This window comes from Harpegnathos saltator, unplaced genomic scaffold, assembly GCF_003227715.2.
Source record: "Harpegnathos saltator strain DR-91 unplaced genomic scaffold, Hsal_v8.6 scaffold33, whole genome shotgun sequence".
Classification (NCBI taxonomy): domain Eukaryota; kingdom Metazoa; phylum Arthropoda; class Insecta; order Hymenoptera; family Formicidae; genus Harpegnathos; species Harpegnathos saltator.
In genome coordinates, this window is record NW_020230128.1 from 429,206 (window position 1) to 442,132 (window position 12,927).

The 12,927-nt window shown below is 49.8% G+C and overlaps 1 protein-coding gene across 2 annotated transcripts in view; it reads left to right on the forward strand.

Moving 5' to 3' along the window:
• The window catches only part of hwt (SH2 domain-containing adapter heavyweight), a 153,899-nt gene that overhangs the window by 57,772 nt on the left and 83,200 nt on the right, over positions 1-12,927 (forward strand). Inside the window, exon 1 of one of the 2 annotated variants that reach the window (XM_025300169.1) lies at positions 807-1,028. The exons of the other annotated variant lie outside the window; for it this stretch is intronic. The gene's annotated coding sequence lies outside the window, so the exon portion shown is untranslated. Of the gene's footprint in view, positions 1-806; positions 1,029-12,927 lie in introns of those variants that run through there. 2 annotated transcript variants of the gene reach the window in all.

A 12,927-nucleotide genomic window follows, 5' to 3' on the forward strand; every position in this document is an offset into this window, starting at 1 on the left:
TTTAGTTAGAGGAGCATTTTGGTAGTAGTCCAGCAATACCAACCAAATATGCTAAAGAAATATGTGAAAAATTCAAATTATTGGGAAAACAATATGGCTTGGATGATAAGTGGCACTCTGGGAGGAGCACTATGCAGCAAAGAATTAAAGAGCGATTAATAGTATCAGTGGTATCTTTGATAAGAAAAGACCCCCAATTTACAACAAGCGCATCCGAAAGTAATTTTCCTCGGACAACAATTCATAATCTATGAAACATCGTCACTACGAAAGCATGCAGTAAAAAAAAAATTAGAGCGATGAAGAACTCTTTACAATTGATAAATGAATAAAATATTCATACTCTTCGCATCTTTTGGAACATAATCTCGTCGAAAACAAATGAAAAGTGGCAGCATCTCCGCTCGAAAGCGATAATGCGAAAATACTGCTGCTCGAAATCTTGCCGCGACGGAAATTTTCAATTCCGAGCGCGAAAGTATTTGTTTCACGACGATTCAAAGTGGAGATTCAATTTCAGTAATTCAATACGAGTAAAGAATCGCTCGAATCCGAGCGGGCCGATGGTCACTCTACTTTCCGAGTGGAACTTCGCTTCAAGAGATCCCGAGAGTAGACAAAGGACGACGCGAACGTCGCTCGAAGCAGCCGGCATCGCACGGCCGTGGAATACGCGCCACATTTTAAAGCCGAGGGTGAGCCCCAACCGGCAGAGAGCTCCGCCGTCGGGGGCGCGAAGTCGCGCAATCGATTGCGATATATCGCAAGTACCCCTGGCGCCGGAGGGTGCGGCGCTTGCGCGTCGGTGGGCACGCGCGGATTGGCCGGCGATGATGTCATGCAGTCTCTCCTAGGTCTCTGATATCATCTGCGGGCTTTTCTGCAGTCCACACCGACCACTCGAGCGGCGTAGCCGTGTCAACGGAGATTTTGCACCTGTGCACTTAACATTCACGCTGTTGTACCCGGCCGCCGAAACCGACCGCGAGAGTCCTGCCTAGTCCGCACACTTCCGCCCGCCGGCACAGGTGAGTCCATTCTGCCATCCCTCTCGCGTTCCTGCCTCCTAGGTTATTCTCGGACGACGACGTTCCGCCACCGCGCACACACACGTCCGTCCACGTCGACCTCTTGGTGTAAACACACATTCGCCTCTCGTACCCGGTAGTGTCTACCTGTCTCTGTCTGTCCTGTCGCCTGCCTGCCTACTGTTCTACTTCGGCGTGTGACTCGAGTCGGCTCAATCCTCGGGGATGATCGCGGCGTACGAGTCGGCTGTCCGGCTGACAGTCTCGAGCGAGACGGTACTTTCGACAATGTTGCCTCCGGGCGAAAGAGTGAATGAGATGAGATGAGATTCTTCTCGACGGTGTGTCTCGAACACACTCTCTTACTCTCGTCCTGCACGATGATTAGTGCTTCTCGCTGCGATAGTCGTGCACTCGCGAGCACGTGGGTGGGATCGTCGGCTGGTGTCAGATTTTTCTTTCTTTTTTTCCGCTGCGGTCGTTTTTGCCTTCGCCAGGCAGATTGATTCCAGTGAACGCAGCAGTCGTGTGGGTGTTCTAAATATAGAAGCAGGGTTATCGAGTTTTCGTTGAAAAACGATCATGGCTCTTGAGTAAAAGTACTCTTTGGACGGTATTCGTGGGCGAGTTTTCTTATTTAAGGTCGTCTTAGGTTCACGCCTTACACGCCGTGCGGATTATCTTGATGACTGTGAAACGTCCGAGGATTTTAAGACGACCTTGAGTGTGAGATTTGACTATGAACGCCGGTTTTTGTGTGTTGATGTATGGCTTTTGTTTCTCTCGTGCGTGTTTAAGTCCGTTCGCGATCTTGGACAAATCTCTGCTCGCGGACAGACACATAATCGTGAATCTGTGAACTGATCAGTGACAGGGTTTCACCCTTTTCGATGCTCCGTGCTTTAAATTGCCGCTTTTCGGTGTCGTTCGATGCTCCAATTTGTCCCGCTGGAAAGCGTGCGCCGACACTTGGCCGGACAATTTTTATCTTCGAAAACATTGTCAACGACCGGTAAAACAGCATACGCGAATGAACGTTGAGCGCACCTCGGATCTCGAGGGGATAATTGCATTGCCGTGTGAGTATGATATGTACTAGGCCGCCGGCTACCGCGGAGCGTCAATGGGATATATGAGCCCGTAAATATATAGGACAACAATCTGGGAGAAACAGAGGCAGAGAGAGAGAGAGAGAGAGAGAGAGAGAGAGAGAGAGAGAGAGAGAGAGGGGTAGAGGCTGAGAGAGAGAGAGAGAGAGAGGTTCGACTCGCCATAATGCTAGTTGTTTTGTTCTACGAGAAACTTTAAAGCCCAGACTTCCGGGAACGCTTGAGGCCGACAGGAAACGGCGGCGAAAGTACTGTGCTTATGGCCGTCGATATATATATATAACTTGCCCACAATATGTTGAACGAATTGCCGGGATATTCCATGTGAGAATAAAGGGAATATTTGAACTGTCTGTTTTCTATATTCCGATATTGAACTGTCACTTTACAACACTTTATGAAAGATGGTCTTCTTCTTCCTTTTTGTTTGTGCCTGTCATAAAAATAGAACGAGTCTCGCGGACAGACGACGAGAGTCGGAAAATAATAACACCGGTGAAAAAATAAAAATCAGTCAGTAAATAAAAATCAATCAGTGATATTCTCCGCATCGCTGAGACGTTTTCTTATTGCCAAGGAAAATGGCGTAGTAGTCTATCTCGCTTTGTTAAAGTGATGAAGCGAGAGAGTTTACAGAGGTTTAATGTGATGATGCAAAGGGAGCTCTTACTGTTCATTACTTATTGCAAGCGGTTGCGCGCGAAACGTTGCGAGCTGAGATTGATGTTATCAATAATTTCTCGGTGACGGAGTAAATGCTGGAAAATATGGAAATATCAAGGGTGTTGTGTTCTCCGGAAAGCTCCACTGTCCACAGGGGCGCACACCCAACACGAACGTGACTTCTCTCAGACGTGTGCATGCGTGTGTATGCATGCGTGTGTGTGTGTGTGTGTGTGTGTGTGTGTGTGTTCGCGAGACGACTGATTGCGTCGGACGAAACTTTCCGCATTGAAACTGGAGTTGCTTAGCACTCGACTGCTATATTCCGTTTGGCAAGCGACGGTAGCTGTAATCTCTATCAAGCGATAGCGTTGCTGCATTCATGCATGCGATTTATCGGCGAGCCCCCGCCAAGTGTGCCAGATCAGAGTCGAGGCCTCGCTCTTCCTTCGTTTTTGTTTCTGTGTATTTGAAACTTGTGCGCCGAGGACACAGCGGAGAGATGTCAAATTGATTTCTTCTCCGCGCAGTTCGATAATTACGCTTACGATATCGATGAGAGACGAGTATGGGGGGGACATTACGGAAACATTACGATTCTCTCCGCTTCGGAGAGAGCAATTTTGAAGACCAAGAGGGGCGTTACGTAAATTTCCCTCACGACGATATCAGTTGCGGACTTTCCTCGACACATACAGCAAACACAATTCGCTGACGTGTTTCCGGGGCGAAACGTCGCCGAGTGCACATGTGCGATGTTTCACTCGGGGAATTTACCTGACAGAATGTCGCTGTTGCGCTAAACCAACAGGATACACAATTTTCGCATTGTCAGCTATTTTTGTGTTTTATTCAGAGCTGTCTCATTCAAAGCGCGGGGAACACAATCCCTCTGTAAATCGCGAAATATTACTCGAAGGGGGAAGGGACTTATCTGTGAGCAATTTAAATTGTCTTAGGGCCGGTTGTACCAACTTCTTGGTAAGTTAACTGATAGTTAAATCATACGTTTGTCTTTGTTGTTCCTTCAACCTAGACAAAGACAGACATATGATTTGACCCTTTAACGCCCGACTTTTTTACAGGTGTCTTAAGAATAAAATTTGAGTTTTTTTGAACTGAGACTATAAGTAGCGATAAGCATAAAAAATATCAGAATTTTATATTGGTTTTTTTTATCGTTCGTCTATTGTTTATTGGTAAATATGACTCGGATCCTAAAAGCATATACGAAATGAGCAATTTATACAGAGAAAAATGAAGGGTAATCTATACGACATAACTCTGATAGTCAGCTTGACATTTTTGAGCTGAAACTTTACTATATTTGTAAGTGAAGTTTATCACTCAGAGCGTCAAGCTTACTATTTCAGAAGAATATAGATCTAAATGGTGATCTTATAGATCACCATTTAGATACGATCAATCGTCCCTTCATTTTTCGCCGCATAAAAAACTATAAGTCACCAGGTTTCACGAAAATAGCTCGATTTCTTGATTTTCGCGTCCACCATATTGGATTCGCCATCTTGAATTTCTGTATTCTTCTAATTTCACATTTTGCATCTGAGGAAGCTTCCAAATGTATAAAATTATAACAGATACCAATCTATTCATTTATAGTGCACTTATAGTGCTTCTAGATGTCAGTAACAATGCTAACTACGCCTACTTGGAATTTGACAAAACATGTTATCATTAAAACTGAGCTAAAAACAGACTACACCGAATCTACATACAATCCATATACCATTTTTTAGAAGAAAAATTCACAGTGGTGCAAAGAAAACGAAAATATCTCCTTTTTTGACCAAGTTATGGATTCTTAAATGCGTTTCTGGTAACCGTAGTTACCAGTAGGCGTTGAAAGGTTAACTATCAGTTAACTTAGCAAGAAGTTGGGACAAGGACCGGCCCTTAGTCGTTCGGTATGTGCCAGGGAGATTTAAAACGCTACCGCGTCCCAGCGCGCGCGTTTCCCTCGCAGACTCGTAAACTCGCGCGCAATCACGCCAAGCACTAATTCTGACACGAAGTATCTCGCCGTTTACGACATCGCAAAGCATAAATACGACCGCTGTCGATCTAAACGCCATAAAGTAAGCAACGTCGGCTATGATCGACTGTGCGCTCCGGTGGAGCGCGCGCCACGCGTCCGGATGATACACACCGGAATCTCAAAGCCGCGGGGAATGTTCTCTCTGTTGCGCGGGGACAATTTGATCGATATCCCTGCGCGACATCGTTATAATTAACGACTGACAAGAAGAAGACCGTCGGAAAAAGCGTCGAGGGTGAATACTGATCCCGCGCGCGACACGACTGAACATTCTGCGCTAGAGATCAGTCGGCTGATTTCCCGACGTATCTTCGCCACGGCGGTATTATTTGCGGATTGACCGCAGATGTCGCGGCTAAAAGGAACATTCGGAGTATTCCGGGATGATACTGAGTACTCGCCGGACCGACGGCGGAGGTTCGCTCGCTCGCTCGCGCGCGCGCCATGGGAATAGCGCGGTCCTCGCTTAGCCTTGTGCCAACGACATATTTATAGCGATGTGCGCGGGTCGGCGTTCAGCCGACGGAAGAGGGGAGACGGTAGGGCGAGAAAAAATATACGCGTCCCACGCACGTACAACACACGCGCGTATCGTGAGGCATCGCGAACACACGCACACGATACATCCGCGCGGTGTGGCGCGTGCGTTACAGCACCGGCTCTCTCGCACCCTTGGCACTCCAAAGCGCCCTTGCATTTTGGGAATGCCACTCTGCTCTCCCTTGCCCCCCTCCCCCTCCCCCTCCCGCGCCCTGCTCCTTCTCCTCCTCGTGACTCTTCGCTTCAGCGTGTGCGCCCTCCTTTTGTGCGCTCGGCTTTCCGCTCTGTTCTCCGGCGCGCCGTTTCGCGGCTTGCCGGCATCCCTAAATTCGCTCGTGGCCGAACTTTTGAGCGCTCAAGCGTTCAGAAATACGTACAGTGCCTGTGTCGAGAACGGCGGCGCCGCGCCGTTACGACGCGGGAATTTTTCTCGTCGTTTTATTACGTTGTTGCCTGCTGTCGGAGTGGACGGGACGTTTGAAAGGGTTTGCACTCTCCACCCCGAGCGTTCCTCGGCAACGCTCCGGGATACGCCTCGTGTGTTTTGACGCGGTGAATGACCCGGGGAGTTCCATTCGGCGTACCCGGCTCAACATCGAGCACTGCAAAGTGTTGTTTCTGCAGCGCGCTGTTGAGAGAGCGTTGTCTCTCACCGAGATTCTCGACGATCCGCATCCGTCGCGAAGCGACACACAGATATATCGCACGACTGACTCGTACATTGAGAGGGATACACACCCCTGCGTGACGACCCCACCGAGGATTGTCCTTCTCGCGCAACCACCCCCGCGATTCGTGCCTATCATCGTCGGGCGTGGATCTACGGTATAAGAAGTAATTGCGTCATTAGGCCGACAAATGGACTCCGCGATCGCGGAGGAGCGAAGGTCAAGCAGGTCTTAAGCGTTATCTCCTCGATGTAACGGCCGATTCGACGGAGCAAGAGCGCGCAAAGAGAGTGGCCGATGTGGCTAGAGCTATGAGACGGAGAGAGAGAGAGAGAGAGAGAGAAGAGAGCGAAGAGAAAGAGAGAGTGAACGAAAGGGGAAGAAAATGCGCGATGTGGATGAGTCGTGTCGGCCAATCAGAAACGCAAACATCGAGGCGCCAAGGGTGAGGAATTCTCCTTCTTCTTTGTCTGGCGTTGGTTATCAGTGTCGTCATCTTTACATCCCCGCTGCGCCCCTGTCCAGCGCTGAGCCTCGGCAATCCCCGCAGTGCGGAAAGTTGCTCGGGAACTTAGGAGATCCGTCAAATCTTCGTACGTATGGCGTGGCTCGACTTGGCGGGGCTCCAATCCCGCTTCAGCCCCCGGATATCGTCGGTCCCTTCTCCTACGTTAGTTTCTGAACACGAGGCGGGACAGGGGGTGGGGGGTGTGGAGACGGTGGTAGAATGCGTTCATCAGCCGGGTGCATCGGGATGCGAAGATTCGGCCGCTCCTCGCCCCGAGCAGAGGCGTTGCGTTTCGTCCTTCGAATCCTTTCAACTCGGGAGTATTATCGTATTTTACCCCGCACAATGTGATCGGGTGGCTGCGAAAGAGATCGAGCGCGGCTGCGCGTGTCAAAGGACCTATGATATAATGTATCTACGATCGATCGGGAAAGCGCAACACTCCGCGAGCGGCTGCACGCTCGTCCGTGTATAGACACGGTTTGTCGTAGCTATTATTAACCACCGGTCTTCTACTTGGTTTGCGAGCAGGTGTAACGACTGCTAATAAAGAGGGAAGAAAGTGCGACGTGTGACTCGCCCGCCACCCCCCCCCCGCCGATGCGGACTTTATTGCGAATCGCCTGAATCAGCCGGCGCTCTATTTTCCGCCACGATGATCGCCCGTGATGTCACTCTCCTATCGATTTCGGTAAGCGGCCGAGCGACGCAATAAAGCGCGTGAGTCATTGCGTCGCCGCTGCAGTTGCACGGAGAGAGGGTCGCACGCGGGGGGTTGCACGCGATCCGCAGTCTTACGGGCCGGATCCAGATTGATGCGCTCGCGGGGTGTTCTTAACGTACCGTGTAATTCGGCTCTTCTTCGCGCGCGTCCGAGTACTCCAAATCGATTATTCGAAACCGTTCCATTCGCGCGCGCGAGCTATACATTTTATTACGCGCGGATTCAGCTGTCTGATTTATTCGCGGCGCAGCTGCGGACGTTGCGCTTAATCCCGCACCCCACCGAAGGGTAATTATCATTAATTACTTTCCAAACACCGCAATTATGATCATTCATTGCGTGAATCTCTTATCAATTGGCTTGTGTGTATGTGTGTGTTTTTTTTCCTCGATGATAAATCGTACGTATTTGCCGTTAGGTCTGCCCATAACGTGCTTTTTCCACTCGCGACCTCCTCGCTTCCGTTATTGATTTCTCGTACGGAAACTTTTGTCCGTTACTCCTAACAACAGATTGAAACGTCGTGTCTCGCGTTATTGGTTCAAATCTTCTGAAAACAATTCCGAGTGTCCATGACGGAAGTTTGCTATAGCTGGCCGGAGACTTCACGTGAGACATTCCGGGGTCAAATAAGATCTATCTTGGCGATATCAGTTTTTATGTATCCCAATAAAACGGCAGACCGGTCGTTTCTCTTGCTGAAACTTGCAGCACCAGCGTGTTCTTGCGATTTCGAAAGACCTCCGTGCGATCGATGTTGCGCTCGACGACGGTGTTTCTGAAATTTGAAAATTCGTTTTGGAATTATCGCGTGTCGCAGCTGCACCTGCCCGGAAGAGCAACTTCGCCAAGAGGGTGGCGGTTCCTTTTCCATCCCGATCGTTTCGCCGCTAGTTTGCAGCTCCCGTTAAATCGCGGAAAGCGATGGGAACGAGGTGGAGCAGGAGGGAGGGGGTTGTAGGCGGGAAAGGCTAAAGTCTGTAGAGACGTAAGAAGGTTGAGAACGGATGCGAGTGATCCAGAGCAGAAGGAAGAGAGAAAGAGAGAGAGAGAGAGAGAGAGAGAGAGAGGGGGGAGAGGGAAGGTTGCACTTATAAATCGCTTAATCGCTGCTTTTCACGGATCAGAAACTTTAGAAAAACTTTTCCATCCCTCCGTGTCTCCTCAGCCGCCCTTTCGTTCGCGCCGGGCCTCTCTCGGCATCGCTCGCGCGTTGAGAATGCTTGATGCACACGAAAAGCGATATGCGCTTTTTGACGACCAGCCGTTGCGTCGCGCGTGCTTTTTCATAACGCCCGAGAAATCATGGCGTGCGCGCACCGTTTATTCTATCCGTGACCGCTCTCCAGGAAAAAGTCGCAAAGAAATTAGGGATGTTGCGTAGTTCCCTTTGCCCCGACGTTGGCTAAAAGGAACGTCGCGAGTCCTCGAGTACTCCAGGTATACATCTGCAAGTACGTTTTGTAGACGTTCCTTCGGAGCATTTGTTTCTCATCGTTACGTCTTGATGGAAAAAATTCAGAATGTGTATTTATCCGCATTTCAAAGCTGCTTATAATTTATTTAATTCTAATTTCGACTTAACGAACGGATATTTATGAGGAGCGAAAGAGGAGACTTTTTTTTCAGTCGACTTAGTCCGAATATATCACTGGGTATCACTTTGCGCCGGAATCACGAAAGGATGAAACTTCCGCGCAAACGTATATCTAAATATCGCAATTAAAAATCTTAACCCGTTATTAACGGCCCGTTGACTTCGAATGTTTCTCGTCTACCGCAAATCCGACTCTGACAAGGTTAGCTACCCCCGAATCGCGTGAATCTGATATCACCGGCGGTCGCTGCGGATGTGAGCTTCCACGGGGGAGTGATGATCACCCGATGACGACTGTCACCGCACCGCTCCGATCACACGACGCGAGCACGTTTGCGCGATCAAATTATACGACACGACGCAAATGCTAAAAGTTACTCGTGTCATCTACACACACGCGTATCATATACTCCAACTCACCCCCTCAGCCTCCCTCAACCTTCCTCCAGAGAACCTCATAGGAAGAGAGTGGCAAACTGATCACGTGATCACGTGACCAGGTCTCTGCTGATTCGATGGAGGCGCAAAGTCTTCTTGACCAATCAGAATATCGATATATCAAGACGACAGGTTGGTTTTACAGTGAGTTTTTAAAGCAGTCTGACGTACATCTGTCAATCAATTAGAGGAGATTACGACGAGTCGCACAAGATGTTCGCCTACGAATTAATAACGGCAATAAGAATCAGATATCTGTAAGTAATAAGTATTAATTGTGAGAGAATATCGGTCGCTTCGATTTACATAGAATAAGAATCGTAATATATATTACTTACATAATTTCGTGTCTTGTGCATAGTATAAAATGCTTAAACTGTTTTTAAAACTCACCGCAAAACCAACCCTGTCGCCTTGCTATATCGATATTCCGATTGGTCAAGAAGACTTTGTGCCTGCATCGAATCAGCAGAGACCTGGTCACGTGATCAGTTTGCCACTCTATGAGGCTCTCTACCTTCCCCCGGTCAGTTCGACATGTACGCACGGACCAAGTCGCGCTCTTGTGCTTCCTTTGTAATCCTTCTCCGCGTAGCAAATTCCGGCTGGCACGTACATGAGTATACGACGTCTGTCAATACGTATCATACAACGCGCAATCATAACCCCTTCTGATTATGTTCCGGATTCATGTAGCTCCGATGAACAGTGTACAGAAGGGTGTGCACACATTCGTCCGGATTCGTGCGTTTATCCGCACACGCGCTCGCGCGACCGACGAAGATTAAAGCGATCACCGACATCGATTGTACCTCGCGATTAATGCTCGTCTGCCTCAGCCTCGCCTTTTTGTTTATCCCCGCGGAACGCGCGATTCCACATTATCGACGCCGACACGCACCCCCCTTCGTTCGTTCGTTCGTTCGTTCGTTCGTTCGCTCGTTCGTCCGTTCCGTTCGTTCGTTCGTTGCTTCGCTCGTTCGTTTGTACGTTCACGTATGTTCGTCCTCCTCGACCCCCTTTTTCATTATTCCGCGGAGTCGAGTGGGTGTTACTCTTCTTTTTTTAACGTCGGCGAGTGTGTTTTTTACGTGCCGCCTTTCCCGATAACTCATCAGAGCTTCATTTTCGGGGCTTTCCAACGGCGACTCTCGCTTCCGACTCGCCGCGACTAGTCGTTCGATTTGTCTACGTATCGCGCCGCGCGCATTGTGCGCCGAAATATTGCGGAGTTGCTCGATAATGTTACAGAAGAACGCCGATTCGGCACGGGAATCTAATTAACAATACGATACGAGAAATAAAAGAACGAATTTCGATAATTGCGATTGGGATCTAATTGCTTCCCCCCGTCGCGCTTGCGACGGTAGAATCTCGCGCTGCGTTCCTAATTATGATGCATTCGAACGCGCCGGCGCACAGTGGAGCCAGATTACATTCTTTGGTTGAAAATTCTCCAGAGACTTGAATTTCCAAGCGATCATCGACACCAATGGATGAGGTTGATCCTGAATAAATTCCAAAGAGATCTGTCTTGCCAAAATTTGAAAAAAAATTCTTTCCGCTCATCCGTTGGTGTCGATGATCGGTTGGAAATTCAGGTCTCTAGAGAATTTTGAATCAAAGAATGTCATCTGCTCCCACTGTGCAGTGTGTTGGATGTTGTTTTAACGATCCTCGTTACGGAATGGAGTTATCATTGCGCGATGAATCTAAATATTTCGAGAGCACTCCCGCGCTGTATAGTTAGTCGCCAGTTAGTTAATTCGTATAGATCGTTTCAACGATCTTGTTGTTGCCACTTTTTTGCGAATATAATCCGGAGCTTTCGAGCGAAGGAAGGAAGCGCGAGCTGATGCGCCGTCGCTATTGCGAATGTCGGCTAGCGGATTCTCCGCGCGACATCCATCACCGATAGCCCGTCGTTCTCTCCGTGACAATCCGTTATCAATCTTGCTAATGTTACGACCTCCCTCCTGATTATCATACCAGCCGCCCCTCTCTCGCCGCCGACCGCCCCGCCCGGGACGTAGCATTGCAATGAAGCGGAACCTTGAATAACGCCCCGATATTTGTCCCGGTGGGGAGGGTGCGGAAAATCGCGGGGCCCTCCCCCCGCTTTGCTTCCACCTCACGTTCCATTCTTAAGTCTTTCAGCAGCCTTTGTTCTAACCCGGTATTGTCAAGAGCAGTCGATTAAAGGTGAAAAAAGGGCGCGATTCATTTCCCGAAATAAGCGCGGCGAGTGAGAGGAGGCCGGTTTCGGTTCGCCGGACGAAATAACGAGCGCGCTCGTAAAATTCGTCGATGTCTCTCTCTCTCTCTCTCTCTCTCTCTCTCTCTCTCCGTCTCGTTTGGAAAATGTCACTGTCGTGATGATATAATCGTTCTACACCGCGTGTATGTTTGCATTTGGAGCGAGTAGCGCGCGGGTCCGCTGGTCGTACGCACAGGAGACTCGTAATGGAGATCGGAGAGCTGCGCGTAATGCGAAACGAAAGTGACGTGCGCCTCTGTTCTACATCCCTGTCCACGGCCCCATTCTAATTAAGCAGCATCATAAACACACACGCGCGCGCGCGCGCGCGCGCTCACGCACAATCAACCCCCTGCATATATTCACGCATATGCTCGTTCCTCGCGCTCTCTTTCCTCCGCTCTCTGCGCGCCTCTCTCCATCGAGCCATCCCGATTCAGTCATGCATATGTCAAGTGACTGGCATGTCCCAAAGCTGTTTTCCAATTGGCTAGTGTCCATAATTGAAGTCGGGGGAGCCTCGTATATTCGAGCGCTGCCTTAAACGATCGTAAGAGCCGGTGGAGGGAGACACGTAGGTCCATCTAGTTCAATGGCACGAGAGGAGGAGGAGGAGAAGGAGGAGGAGGAGGAGGAGGAGGAGGGGGAGGAGGAAACGAGGACTTCTGGAGTATTCGGCGGAATCGAGACAATAGATTTAAGGTGTCCCGGGGAAACCCCATGGATCTCGCACGCGCGACGCGCGCTGGTCAATTGCTAGAGAGAGAGAGAGAGAGAGAGAGAGAGAGAGAGAGAGACTCGTGCACCGTCGTCGAGCGGGAAATCGCCCGTCCCTTCTCTCCTTCTCGGTCGGGCTCATCTAGCCGAGTGTATTCTGAGGATTTAGCGAGGCTCGCCGAAGTGTTTACCCCTGCCTGGCTCGGCAGAGGGCAAATTTGCTCAAGGGAGCTCGCTGATTATCCGCCGAGAGGGTAAAAAGACGCCGAGAAGAACCAAGGCGCTTATAAATTGCTGATTAAGAGCGGACGCTACTTGTTAATCGAAAGTTCGTGCGGGTCGCGCGCACGTGGTTCGTTCGTAAGACGCGTTCGCGTGTGGCCGCTGCTTTCCGCCGCACGGATGACTCAACGCGCGCGAAGTCTCTGTCCCCCCTCCCCCCCATTTTGTCCCTCCTCCAATTTTACCAATGAAAATCGCGAGTCGAGTGAGATTAACGACGTGACGTCACGCTCGCCGCGGAGGTGCGATCGATTCGCGACAGAGAGAGAGTGAAAGGGGGGGGGAGGGAGGGAGGGAGGGAGGGAGAGGATCAGGCGGAGAGTATTATTTCGTATTA